We start from the raw sequence: 12,170 nt of genomic DNA, 5'->3' as shown, positions 1-12,170 counted from the left end.
TGAATTTAACACAAATATATTCAGATTTTTAAAAACTCTCTTTATTTTATTTAAAGAAATTTTTGCTGACACTTATTGGCCATTTTTACAAATGAATTAGAGCTGTTTTGGCTGAATGGTTCAGGTCAAAATGAGAATTCTTCTGAAATATTCATCAATGTCCCTAATTCAAGAGACTACCCTGAATTTGGAAAAAAAAGCTTCCATTCTAAAGTAATACCTGTGATGAAACAATACACTAGAATGGTTAAACACAGTCTATTGTATTCAAAATCCGAGTTGCACTGGGCAAAACTCAGTAGAATGATACAATATGTCAAAATCAGTCAAACTGCTGGTGTAACCGTATTCTTTTTTTTTTTTTGCACTTCTGTTTAGCCCAGAATTTACAATATATGTATCACTGATTCTAGCTCTTGCAAATATTTATTACACTTAACATATAGCATCTCCTTCTGCAGCCTACTGCAGACTATTTATATTAAGTGTTAGTTATTTTGCTCAAATAAACTATGATGAACTGAATTTATGGGGCGTTAATTACAGGCTTTGTAAGTAGTCCTTGTACATTCTTCCTGTATTGTATCAATAATTTTGCATTTATTCCAATGATTGTCTTTTTCAATTAGCTTATGACTAGGGAATAGGAAATACAGTAAGTACTGATGCCACAGAGTCTGTTTCAATTAATTTATAATCAGGGAAAGGTTGGATGTCGTAGGAGGAGGAATTACAAAATTAGTCTACAGCTTTAGAAAGGAAAGAGTGCAGAGGTGTTTAAAAGATCAAACACTTTGATCAGAGTAATTCATCATCAGGACAAGATAGCCAAAGAAATGTGTGCAATGCCACATGTCACAAAACCCCTTGTGTGCATTGTAATATAAATATTGTTTGATCAAGGGACCAACAAAATGACAGAAAGGCAACATAAGAAGCAATGTAAGTGAACAAGAGACATAAGACCATCTGATTTGGACGTCAGAAAACATAACACGGGTCACTAAACCAAAAGCCACCCAGGTCAACATTCACTCCTTGAATTTCTTGATTTTCAGCATCTTTTTATTTTCTATTATATTTTCTTCTATTTGGTATTGTTATATATTAATAATTATAATATCGCTTTTATATTTTCTATGCTTTGTCTTTTATGTAGAGTGATTCAAATAATAAGAGGTCGCCAAGTGTGGGCAAAATTACCACTTTCTTGCCCACAGGGTTTATCAAAGCTATTGCGATCGCTCCACAGTAATTAGACAACTGTGGTAAAAGTAAGACACTGGTTGGTAAGTAGCATATAACCAAAAGTGTTGTGCTTTTATGTGTCCCATGATGTTTATTACTGCTGGTGATAGTGAGTCATTATGTGTAGAGAATCCTATGCAGAATATTGCAGAGTGACTGAAAACTGGCACCACCCAAGGATCTCTTTGCATGTGTGAATATCTGTGTGTGTGTGTTAGTCTTCAAGAGCAAGAGTAGATGTACCTAATAAATGTTCCTAGTAAGTCTCAAAAACTTCACGATAATACATTTGGCAAATTCTACCCAACATTTTTGTGTAATTTATCTTGTAAAGTACTTTGTGATATTGGCAAAAGTAAAAGGTGATCTTTAAGGATAAGGTTCTTGGTGGAGAGACAAGAAATGTCAAGGATAATCTCAGCAAACTTCAATGACTAATCTTCTGTTTCATTAATGTATGAGCCACAGAAAAATTGAACAGAGATTTGAATTTGTTGCAATTAAGCAAATTGCATTTTATAGCAAATAAATCTTGTACCAGGTAGCATGGTGACACCATAGATAATGCTACTGCCTCATAGATCCAGTGTCCTGTGCTCGGTCTTTGTGTGCAGACTGAACCAGAAGTGTAACTAGTATAATTAAACTGTCAGACACTTTCTATTGCAATTTTACACATAAGCTTAGGTTAGGCCAAGTTTGCGGTGCAGTGTAGCTGCAAAGTGTGTCACTTACTCAAACCTAAAGCACATGATTATTATTAATTAACTGAATATGTTCATGTTCAACAACTTAGACTGATCCATTAAAAAATGATGCATATTTGATCAATAGAAAACAATAAAACACATATAAGATTTATTAAAACTGTGCAATGGTTTACACACTATTATATAAGATAAACATAACTCAGTCTAATTGGTTACACTTTGTGTAATCCTACAATTAACCTTCATGTTGTATTAGAAAAAAAGAAAGTGTGGTGTAAGGTAGGCAACAAGTTTGCCGGTATATCATAAAAAGTATCATTAAGGCTTCCACAACCACACAAAATTCACATAATTAAAAATAAAACAATTTACTAAAATTCTAACTTTCTTTCAAACTGAACAAAGGTATGGGGATCCCCTGGAACATGAAGAAAGCACAGAGGCAGTTCTTTATGTAAAATATCATGCTTTATGCAAATATAGGATAGTCATGTACATAAAACCTGCTTATTTGAGGTTAAATCAACTTAATGCTGACTCACTACTCTTGTTTCTATGTGGCACTTGCATGCTCCCTTAGTGCTTATGTGAGTTTGTGTCTACAGTCCAACTAAATGATATGTGATAAATTAACATTACTATAGTCCAAACTGCATCATTCCATTGTTAAAGCTATATATAAGCTCTTAATTCAAGTGTAAATTAACACATCCTTATACATTGTATGCAAACATAGGGACAGTGAGAGAGAGAGAGAGATAGAGACAGGTGGCTGAGACAAGTTTTCATAAGAAGGCTAGGGTGTCAGTTATGATTCATCAGAAGAAATTTTGGGCTGATAAATTTTGTATCAGTGGGACACTTGCTCTTTATATTCTTTATATTATTGATAATTCATTCCAGAAACAATAAATATACACTTCTATGGTATATTTGCAAATGCAAAAAGTGAGTATGAATAAAGTTCAGTATTTGGACTAGTTATTGCCTTTGTTTTCAAATGCTTTTAAGAAAAGAAAAGGTTTCTTTCAGGAGTTAAGGTATATTTGGAAACATTAACTGCACTACAGTAAAACACGTAAATATTACATTTTTCTTGTAGTATTTTAAGAATACATTGATTTTTCAGACAAACAGTAATTACTTTAGATTAAACTTATCTGCCTGCTGTTGCTTCTGCCACAGCTGAGATCAGACATCAGCCTTTACATTCACACATTCATCTTATACCAGACTGTGAAGTAGAGTAAACATTTTTTTAACTAAAGCACAGCTTTGACTAACAGCATTACTGTTATACACAGAAAAAAAAAAAAAAAAAAAAAAAAAAAAAAAAATATATATATATATATATATATATATCCTGCGGTGGGTTGGCACCCTGCCCGGGATTGGTTCCTGCCTTGTGCCCTGTGTTGGCTGGGATTGGCTCCAGCAGACCCCCGTGATCCTGTGTTTGGATTCAGCGCGTTGGGAAATGGATGGATATATATATATATATAAACAAATTATCTAAACAAAATTGTAAAGTTGATTAAACTTCCTTTTCATTTAGGCATAATGTAAATAGATTACAATAAAGGGTTACACTGATGATTTTGGAAATGGCAAGTGTGGCTTGCCAGTAATTATTTGGATGTTATTTTTGGCAGCTAGGAATGATTTACTAGCACAGTTATGTCGGAAGGACATATGGCTTTTCTTTCAGAATTACTGTAGATGCAAAGGAAACAAATTACTTGCTCCTTTATCACTTTGCTTATCTTTTTCTTTAGACAAATTGTTTTGGAAAGTTAATTAATTAATTTTATTATTTCATAAAACAGATAATATAACCGCAGAGAATGGGGGTGGACCCAAGAATTTGACATGTACAGTATATATTGAAATATTTATGTTTTCAATCACAAAATCTATTCAATATAAAGTGAAATATCTTCTTCTGCTATGTCTACAAGTTAATGTTGATAAAAGATAAGATTTTATTACCTGCAGGCAAATTAAAGGTGTGTGACCAGTGCTGTAGAAGTTGTGATTCCCTTTTCAGTGACTCAGTTGACTTGGAGGGTGTTGTTTGCATGGTGAGGGGAAGCAAAAATCCATAGGGAAAAATGCAGAAAAGTGGGCACAAAGTACAAATGCACATAAAGCACATCAGCTTGCAAACAAGTTAAGGACCCAAGGCTACCTTTTGTGTGCTCTCCATTTATTTATCCATTTTCTGACCTGTTGATCCAGTTAAAAATGCACGGATACAGTACTCCTTTTAATAAGTACACATACCTGTAGTTGACAATAGAAAGAAAAAGAAGTTAAGTAAGAAAAGTTAAATACACTGTGTTTAGACCAGAAAAAAGCCAGTTCAAGCAATATTTATTTATTTGTTTTACCTTATTACACCCAGACTTAATGCTTTTGAGTGTCATAGTGTCAAGTTAAACAGAAAGATTTGCTCTGGCACTTTGGTCTAGCATTAAACTATGCTGCCAAGAAATATTAACAGTACAAAAAAACAAGTATCAAACTCTTATTAAAACTAAATTTATTACTATATTAACACCTGTGGCAGATGGCTGGGATGCCTCCATGCTGGAAGGACCAGGGGAACAAGTGTGTCCAGATTGCTATCTCCCCTGGAGCGCTAGATGGCAGTGGATGCAGTGGATTCTCCATGATTGACAGGAGCCTGCTGAGCGCCCGTCACTCTGCCAGAGATGTCAAACTGTCCAGCTCCATGCCTATACTTGAGCCTGCCTTCCTCACCAATTTGTCCAGGCGTGAGGCGTACTTCTTCTTTATGCTGCCTCCCCAGCACACTACTGCGTAGAAGAGGGCACTCGCCACAACCGTCTGATAGAACATCTGTAGCATCTTATTGCAGATGTTGAAGGACGCCATCTTTCTAAGGAAGTATAGTTGGCTCTGTCCTCTCTTGCACAGAGAATCAGTATTGAATGACCAGTCCAATTTATCATCCAGCTGCACTCCAGGTATTTATAGGTCTATACTCCTCCTCCTGCCCACTCCTGATGCAGCCCACGATAGCAGTGTCGTTAGCGACCTTTTGCACATGACAGGACTCCGAGTTGTATTGGAAGTCCGATGTATATAGGCTGAACAGGACCGGAGAAAGTACAGTCCCCTGCAGCGCTCCTGTGTTGCTGGCCACAATGTCAGACCTGCAGTTGCCGAGACGCACATACTGAGGTCTGTCTTTAAGATAGTCCACGATCCATGCCACCAGGTATGAATCTACTCCCATCTCTGTCAGCTTGTCCTTAAGGAGCAGAGGTTGGATGGTGTTGAAGGCGCTAGAGAAGTCCAGAAACATAATTCTTACAGCACTACTGCCTCTTTCCAAATGGGAGAAGGATTGGTGTAGCATATAGATGATGGCATCCTCCGCTCCCACCTTCTCCTGGTATGCGAACTGCAGAGGGTCGAGGGCGTGTCAGACCTGTGGCCTCAAGTGGTGAAGCAGCAGCTGCTCCATGGTCTTCATCACATGTGATGTCAGAGCGACAGGCCGGAAGTCATTCAGCTCACTAGGACGTGATACCTTTGGGACTGGGGTGATGCAAGATATTTTCCAAAGCCTTGGGACTCTCCCCTGTTCCAGGCTCAGGTTGAAGATGCGCTGTAGAGGACTCACCAGCTCCAGTGCACAGGCCTTCAGCAGTCGTGGCGATACTCCATCTGGACCCGCTGCTTTGCTGGCACGAAGTCTCCTCAGCTCTCTGCATACCTGGGCTGCTGTAATTGTGGGTGGGGGGAAACTCTCTCCTATGCTGGTATCAGTAGAAGGATGGGTGGAGGGTGCAGTACTCTGAGGTGAGAGTGGGTTAGGGTGGTCAAACCTGTTAAAGAAGTTGTTCATCTGGTTTGCTCTCTCCATGTCTTTCTCGATGGTGGCACCCTGCTTCGAGCTGCAGCCAGTGATGATCTTCATCCCATCCCACATTTCCTTCATGCTGTTATTCTGCAACTTCTGCTCCAGCTTTCTCCTGTACTGCTCCTTCGCCGCCCTGAGCTGGACTCGGAGTTCCTTCTGCACGCGCTTGAGCTCATGTTGATCACCACCTTTAAAAGCCCTTTTCTTCTGGTTCAAAAGGCCCTTGATGTTACTTGTAATCCATGGCTTGTTGTTAGCATAGCAGCGTACTGTTCTTACTGGAACTACAATGTCCATACAGAAGTTGATGTAGTCAGTAGTGCAGTCAACAACCTCCTCAATGTTCTCACTATATGATCCCTGCAGGATATCCCAGTCTGTAGTTCCAAAGCAGTCTCTCAGAACCTGCTCTGCCTCAGGGGACCACTTCCTGAATGAGTGTGTGGTTGTAGGTAGGACCCTCATTCTTGGTTTGTAGTGAGGCTGAAGCAGAACCAGGTTATGATCTGCTTTCCCAGGCGCAGGCAGTGGGGTGGCGCTGTATGCGTCTTTAACGTTTGCATACAGTAGATCAATTGTCCTATTTCCCCGGGTGTTATAATCCACATACTGGGAGAAGGCAAGTAATGTTTTGTCCAGTGTCTCATGGTTATAGTCTCCAGCGATTAGCACAAGAGCCTCGGGGTGCTGTGCTTGCAATTTAGCAACAGCAGAAATAGGTCATCAAACACCTGGAACACTTTCGGGTGCCTTATATAAGAGGTCAGCAGACACAACTTGGTGAGCCAGAGTCTGGAGGAGGGAGATGAAGCTTTCCAGGAGGAGTAGAGGAGAAAAAGAAAAAGACAAAGGAAAAGAAAGGGAAGAAGAAAAGAATTATATTGGGCTTGTGCTTGGGACTGTGTTGCTGTGCTTGTGGGAGACGGGGAAGACGTTTCCCATAAGGGAAAAAAGAAAATAAAAAGCCCTGTGTGCTTTGAAATTGTGCTTCTGCATCTGTCTGTTCTAGGTTGGGGCAGCGGTGCCCACCTTAGAGGTCCACACACCTGATGCCCATTCTATTATCAATCCAGCTAAATCCAGCTCAGAGTTACGGGGGTCTGAGCGTACACTTGTAGCAATGCTACTATTAGTTAAAACCGCATCTCCCAGCAGTCCATGGTCAGAGTGGCTTAAAAGGAGGGCAGGTGTTCAAAGAAGAGAAAAAAAGGTGTTTTTTGTTGTATTCTGTGTTCCGTGTACCTGTCTGGCTGCCTTCTGTTGATTAATCGAATTTAGTCGTTGTGTCCTTAATTGTTTCGTTGCTGGGGTCTGGATCATCTTCTGTCTACCTGTGTGCTGAGGACTGATAGTGGATTCATGGCTTTCCCGCAGGAAAAGGAGCACTCCTGAACCATCCACCCGTCTTCACCTTTACCGTGTCTACCGGTAGGACTGTTTTTTCATTCCCTTTCAATGTACAGATCTCTGGACTTACTATCGTCATCATTTCATTACATCTGGTGCTGTTTTCCATGGACTTTGCTGTGGAGGGTTGTTTGTGTTTATGTGTTTAATGTAATTTCGCCGTAGGGGTACAGGGGTGGTATTGTTTCCATTTATTTCATTTAATTTCATTATATTCTTTAATTGTTGTTTAATTCCAGTATGCATTATTTTGTCTGTTTGTGAGTGTGTGTGGGTCAGGCCAAGGCTGGGAGCGTCCCTGGGATCTCCTACATAAAAATAAATAAATCACCGTCATCTTGACGGTGTGAATCTTAGCGGGACCAGACCAATACACCCTGCTAGTAGTGGGTGCACAAAACTTAGCTTATCACAGGGCATACTACTTCCTGCATTCTAATCTAGAAAAGCCAAGTAATTTATGATACCTGTTTTGTCTTGGTAGAGTAATATTTTCCCCTATTGTATTATTAATATGTAGCCTTTGTCAGAATGCCTGAAATCTCCCAGACTTACACCTGTTTATAAGGTATTATAGTATATAACTTCTCCCGACCTTCCTTTCTACATGTATAAACTCAGGCAATTAAGTATAGTAAAAGCCAAGCAGGAGTTAAGTTACAATTTAAACAATGTATTATTGGTAATATTCATAAATAATAACAATATGCAAAGTATATTTGAATATTGGCAACCATACAACCTGATAAATGGTGATGTGTTGTTTCAGTCGGCACACAAACTTGTTAGTTACTTAAAATGTCTCCAGTTAAGGCATCATTTTTTGGTCAGCTTTATTTAGAACAGTCCGCAAGCCTGTCTCAATATGGCTGCCAAGCTGTGTTCTTCATTGTGTTGCCTTTTTCAGTTCATGGTGTGTGTGAGCTGCTCCTTCATAAGTTTGATAAGAGAGAGTGAGGGAGTGAGCAAATTTATAGATGTTCTGTCCTACCCCTAGGGCCAATAGGACATCATGGTACTTAAAGGCTTCTGATACAAGCCAGTTCCAAACAGTCATACTTCAGACCAATGGAGGTATAGAACACCTCAACACCTGTCATCCCCCGAAGTCATATGTTAAGGTAAAGCTTGGCAGTTAGGCAGCATGGCTTTGTGTGGGAGTTGGGAGACTTCAGAGAAACATTTACCAAACTTGTTTCAGGCACTTCCCCCAAATCCTGCCGTAAAATTCAAAGAGACTCAGTCCTGGTGGGGGGGAAGGGGTTCTTAAACCATCAAACCATTGCTGTTATTATCAATAATGTAACACTAATATTACATTGCTTTGCCTAAGTTACAAATAAAGACATACAAAAAATATTTATCAAATTATATGCAAAATCTCACATCACAACAATACCTATAAAAATGACTCACACCTTTCGAAGTTTTCACCTTTTCTTGTTACACGGCATTGAAGCACAGTGGATTACATTTGCCGTTTTTGTTACTGATCAACTATAAAAGACTCTTTAATTTTAAAGTGAAACAAGATCTCTGCAAAGTTTCCTAAATCAATTACTAGTATAAAACACAAAGTTGACCTCAAAAGTATTCACCCCATTTTATATGAAACACTTATATCATTACTGGTGTAGCTAACAGGTTTTAGAAGTCACACAATTACTTCAATGTAGATCATCAATTTGGGGCTTCAAATAATTTTATTATAAATGCACCTCATCTGCAAGGTCCAGCTTGTGGCAAGTCAGCATTGTGGCCTAACCTAAATAATGAAGGCAAAAACCACGCGGTGAAAAGGAGATTGAGAAGCAGAAGACAGGGGATGGAGACAAGAAAATATCCAAGTCACTAAATATCCTTTGGAGTCCAGTTAAATGAACATTAAGACATGACATCTTAGCTTAAATTTGCTAGAAGGCAAATGAGAGAGTCTGAAAATAACTTGAAGATGGTCCTATGGTCTGATGAAACCAAAATTGAGCTTTTGGCCACCAGACTATATGCCATGTTTGAACACTGCACATTACCAAAACCACATCATCCCTATTGTGGAACATGGTGATGACAGCATCATACTGTGGGGATGCTTCTCTGCAGCAAGCCCTGGAAGGCATGTGATGGTAGAATGTAAAAATAATTCAGCAAAGTACAGGGAATTCCTAGAGGAAAATCTGATGCAGTTTGCAAGTAACCTGCACCTTAGGAGAAGATTTGTTTTCCTGCAAGACACTGATGCCAAGCATAAAGCCAAAGTTACACAGGAAAACTATTCGTACAACTGAAAATTTGTGTCAGGACTTGAAAAAGGCAGTTAATTCACGATGCCCATGCAACCTGGCAGAACCTTTTTTTTTGTATGATAAGGGTTTCTTGTCAAAGGCTCAATGCATTTCTTAAAACTTTGTAATAGGCATCAACTTTCTACTCTTTGTAAGATGATTAACTGCTTCCTGGTTGTTGTGGTGCATTATTTCTTATTTATTCATTGGAATGCTCTGCCTGCTTTTATAAGAGATGCCCCTTCAGGCATCTAATGCCAGGTTGCTCTCCTATATATGGAAAAGTCATCTCACATAAAGAAGTGCTGGAATCATCAGTTGGAAATATTCTCTCATCAGATTAAATGGTCAGCACAGACTCCACTGTAGAAAACCCAGGAGCTGGTTGGTAGCCAGTGGCCAAGGTCTCCAGGACTGTAACTTTATTTTTGAATTCTCTTTTACAATATAACATGTAAACACAGAACAATATGCACAATGTTCTCTGAAAGCAACGTCAGAAATAATAAATTCTTGGAGGTATTATATAAATGTTCTGCACAGGAATTGTTTTACAACACCACCAACTTACTTCTTATATAGCAAATATCACACAAGGAGTGCCACAATGGGCTTTAACAGGCCCTGCTTCTTGACAGCTCACAAGTCTTGACTCCCTAAGAAAACAAGAAAAAAAGTCCCAAAAAATACCCATGAAGGAGAAAAAATTGAAGAAATCTTGGGAAAGACAATTCAGAGAGAAATGAGAAAGTAGGGTGAAATGACACCTTTTATTGGCTAACTAAATCGATTACAAATGCAAGCTTTCAAGGCAGCTAAGGCCTCTTCATCAGGCAAGGTGTAACAAAGAAACTGAAAAATACTCTAGCTTATATTGGGACAGCAAATTGATTTTTTCAGAACACGTGTAATCCCCTTCAAAGAGCTAGATGGCCAATCTATCATTGCCACCTCAGGAATATAATACAAAAGTACAATAGTAATAGTACATACTGCAAAGTAAAATGAAGAATAGATTATATCACTCGCTAAATACTAAACTATCACATATGAGGATACAAATTTGTTCAGGGTCCTGGAGACCTCAGCCAACAAGCTGTCTCCCCTCTAATGGCCATTCCACAGTTGAGTCACTGCTGGGATGGCCAGTCTGATGAAGGGACCCTTCTACCTGATGATTTCAGTGCTTCTTTATCAGAGGTGACTTTTTCATAGGCAGACAAGCAACTTGGCACTAGATCAGTGGCACCAGTGCCACATGTGAATACCAAGAAGAGAAACAGAATAGGCGAGTGTTAGTATCATATTACTTATGTTTTAGTACTAATGACTAATCACAGAGATGCAGTCTGTGCAGCTAATCAGCAGCTCTAGTCAGGATATGCTAAACTGAAGTAGTGAGTCTTCAGCTTGGATTTGAAAGCTGAGACTGAAGGGGCATCTCTTATAGTAGCAGGCAGACCATTCCACAGTTTAGGGGCCCTGTAATAAAAGCTCAGCCTCCCATTGTTATTTTATTAATCCTTGGAGTCATAAGTAGGCTAACATCTTGAGATCTTAATGTGTGCTGTGGTTTGTAAGTAATTAATAAGTTCAGATAAATAAGCAGGGCCATGGCCATTTAACGCTTTATATGCCAGACAACCACCAGAGCAGCATTTGAATTCACTGCACTGAAACCCTGAAGCAGTTGTGTTAACCAATGCTCTACTACTAATACTGTATCTGTGTGCAAAATAAACAGAAAGCTGAAGTGCATCAATACATTATTCTTAATTTTATTAAAAGTGCAAGTGGCGACATATATGCTGAAATAGGGAAGGAAAAATATCACTCTACTGAAAGTTGCTATATGTTTTTCTCTTCCTTCCCCAAAGTAGTACAGAAAAACAACAGCAAATTATACTGTATCAGTAAGCACTTTAGCACCATCATTGATGTATAGTTCCCCACCCTTCCGTGAGGCACTCCCTGATAGCTTCTTATTTATGGCTTAAGGCATCACAAAGCAAAGTATTAATGCAATAAAAGTAGAAGTATGTAGTCTTGCATTCAGTATGTTGCACTGTAGCAGCTTTCAAAGTCTAACTAGTTAAAGTCATTTTCAGATGTGCAAGATAACAAGTCAGACTTTTAGCTCTAAATTTACATTAGCTTTTCATTTTGCTTTAGCATATAATTAGTAATCTGTTTTTTGAAAATGTAAATTCTTATATAGGGTCATGGGAATCAGAGACTATCCCAACAAAAATCAGAACAAAGTTGAACCAAATCTGAATAAGGCACTAGTTGATCACACGCCCTCATTTCAAGCAAATTGAACTTTTCCAAACTGAAACAGCCAGCAAAAGGCTATATAGACATAGAGAAAAATGAAACCTGCATACAGATAATGGCTTAGCTGTGATTTAAATGTATGCATCTGCAGCTGTACAGTATGACTATGCTGTCCAGAATATATATACTACAGTTACAGTATTTATTTATTTACTATGTATACTGCACTGGGCGACACGGTGGCACAGTGTGTAGCGCTGCTGCCTCACAGTTAGGAGACCTGGGTTCACTTCCCGGGTCTTCCCTGCGTGGAGTTTGCGTGTTCTCCCCATGTCTGCATGGGTTTCCTCCGGG

Source organism: Erpetoichthys calabaricus, chromosome 10 (assembly GCF_900747795.2).
Source record: "Erpetoichthys calabaricus chromosome 10, fErpCal1.3, whole genome shotgun sequence".
Taxonomy (NCBI): Eukaryota; Metazoa; Chordata; class Cladistia; order Polypteriformes; family Polypteridae; genus Erpetoichthys; species Erpetoichthys calabaricus.
The sequence above is the reverse complement of the archived record's forward strand: the minus strand, read 5'-3'. Positions refer to the sequence as shown.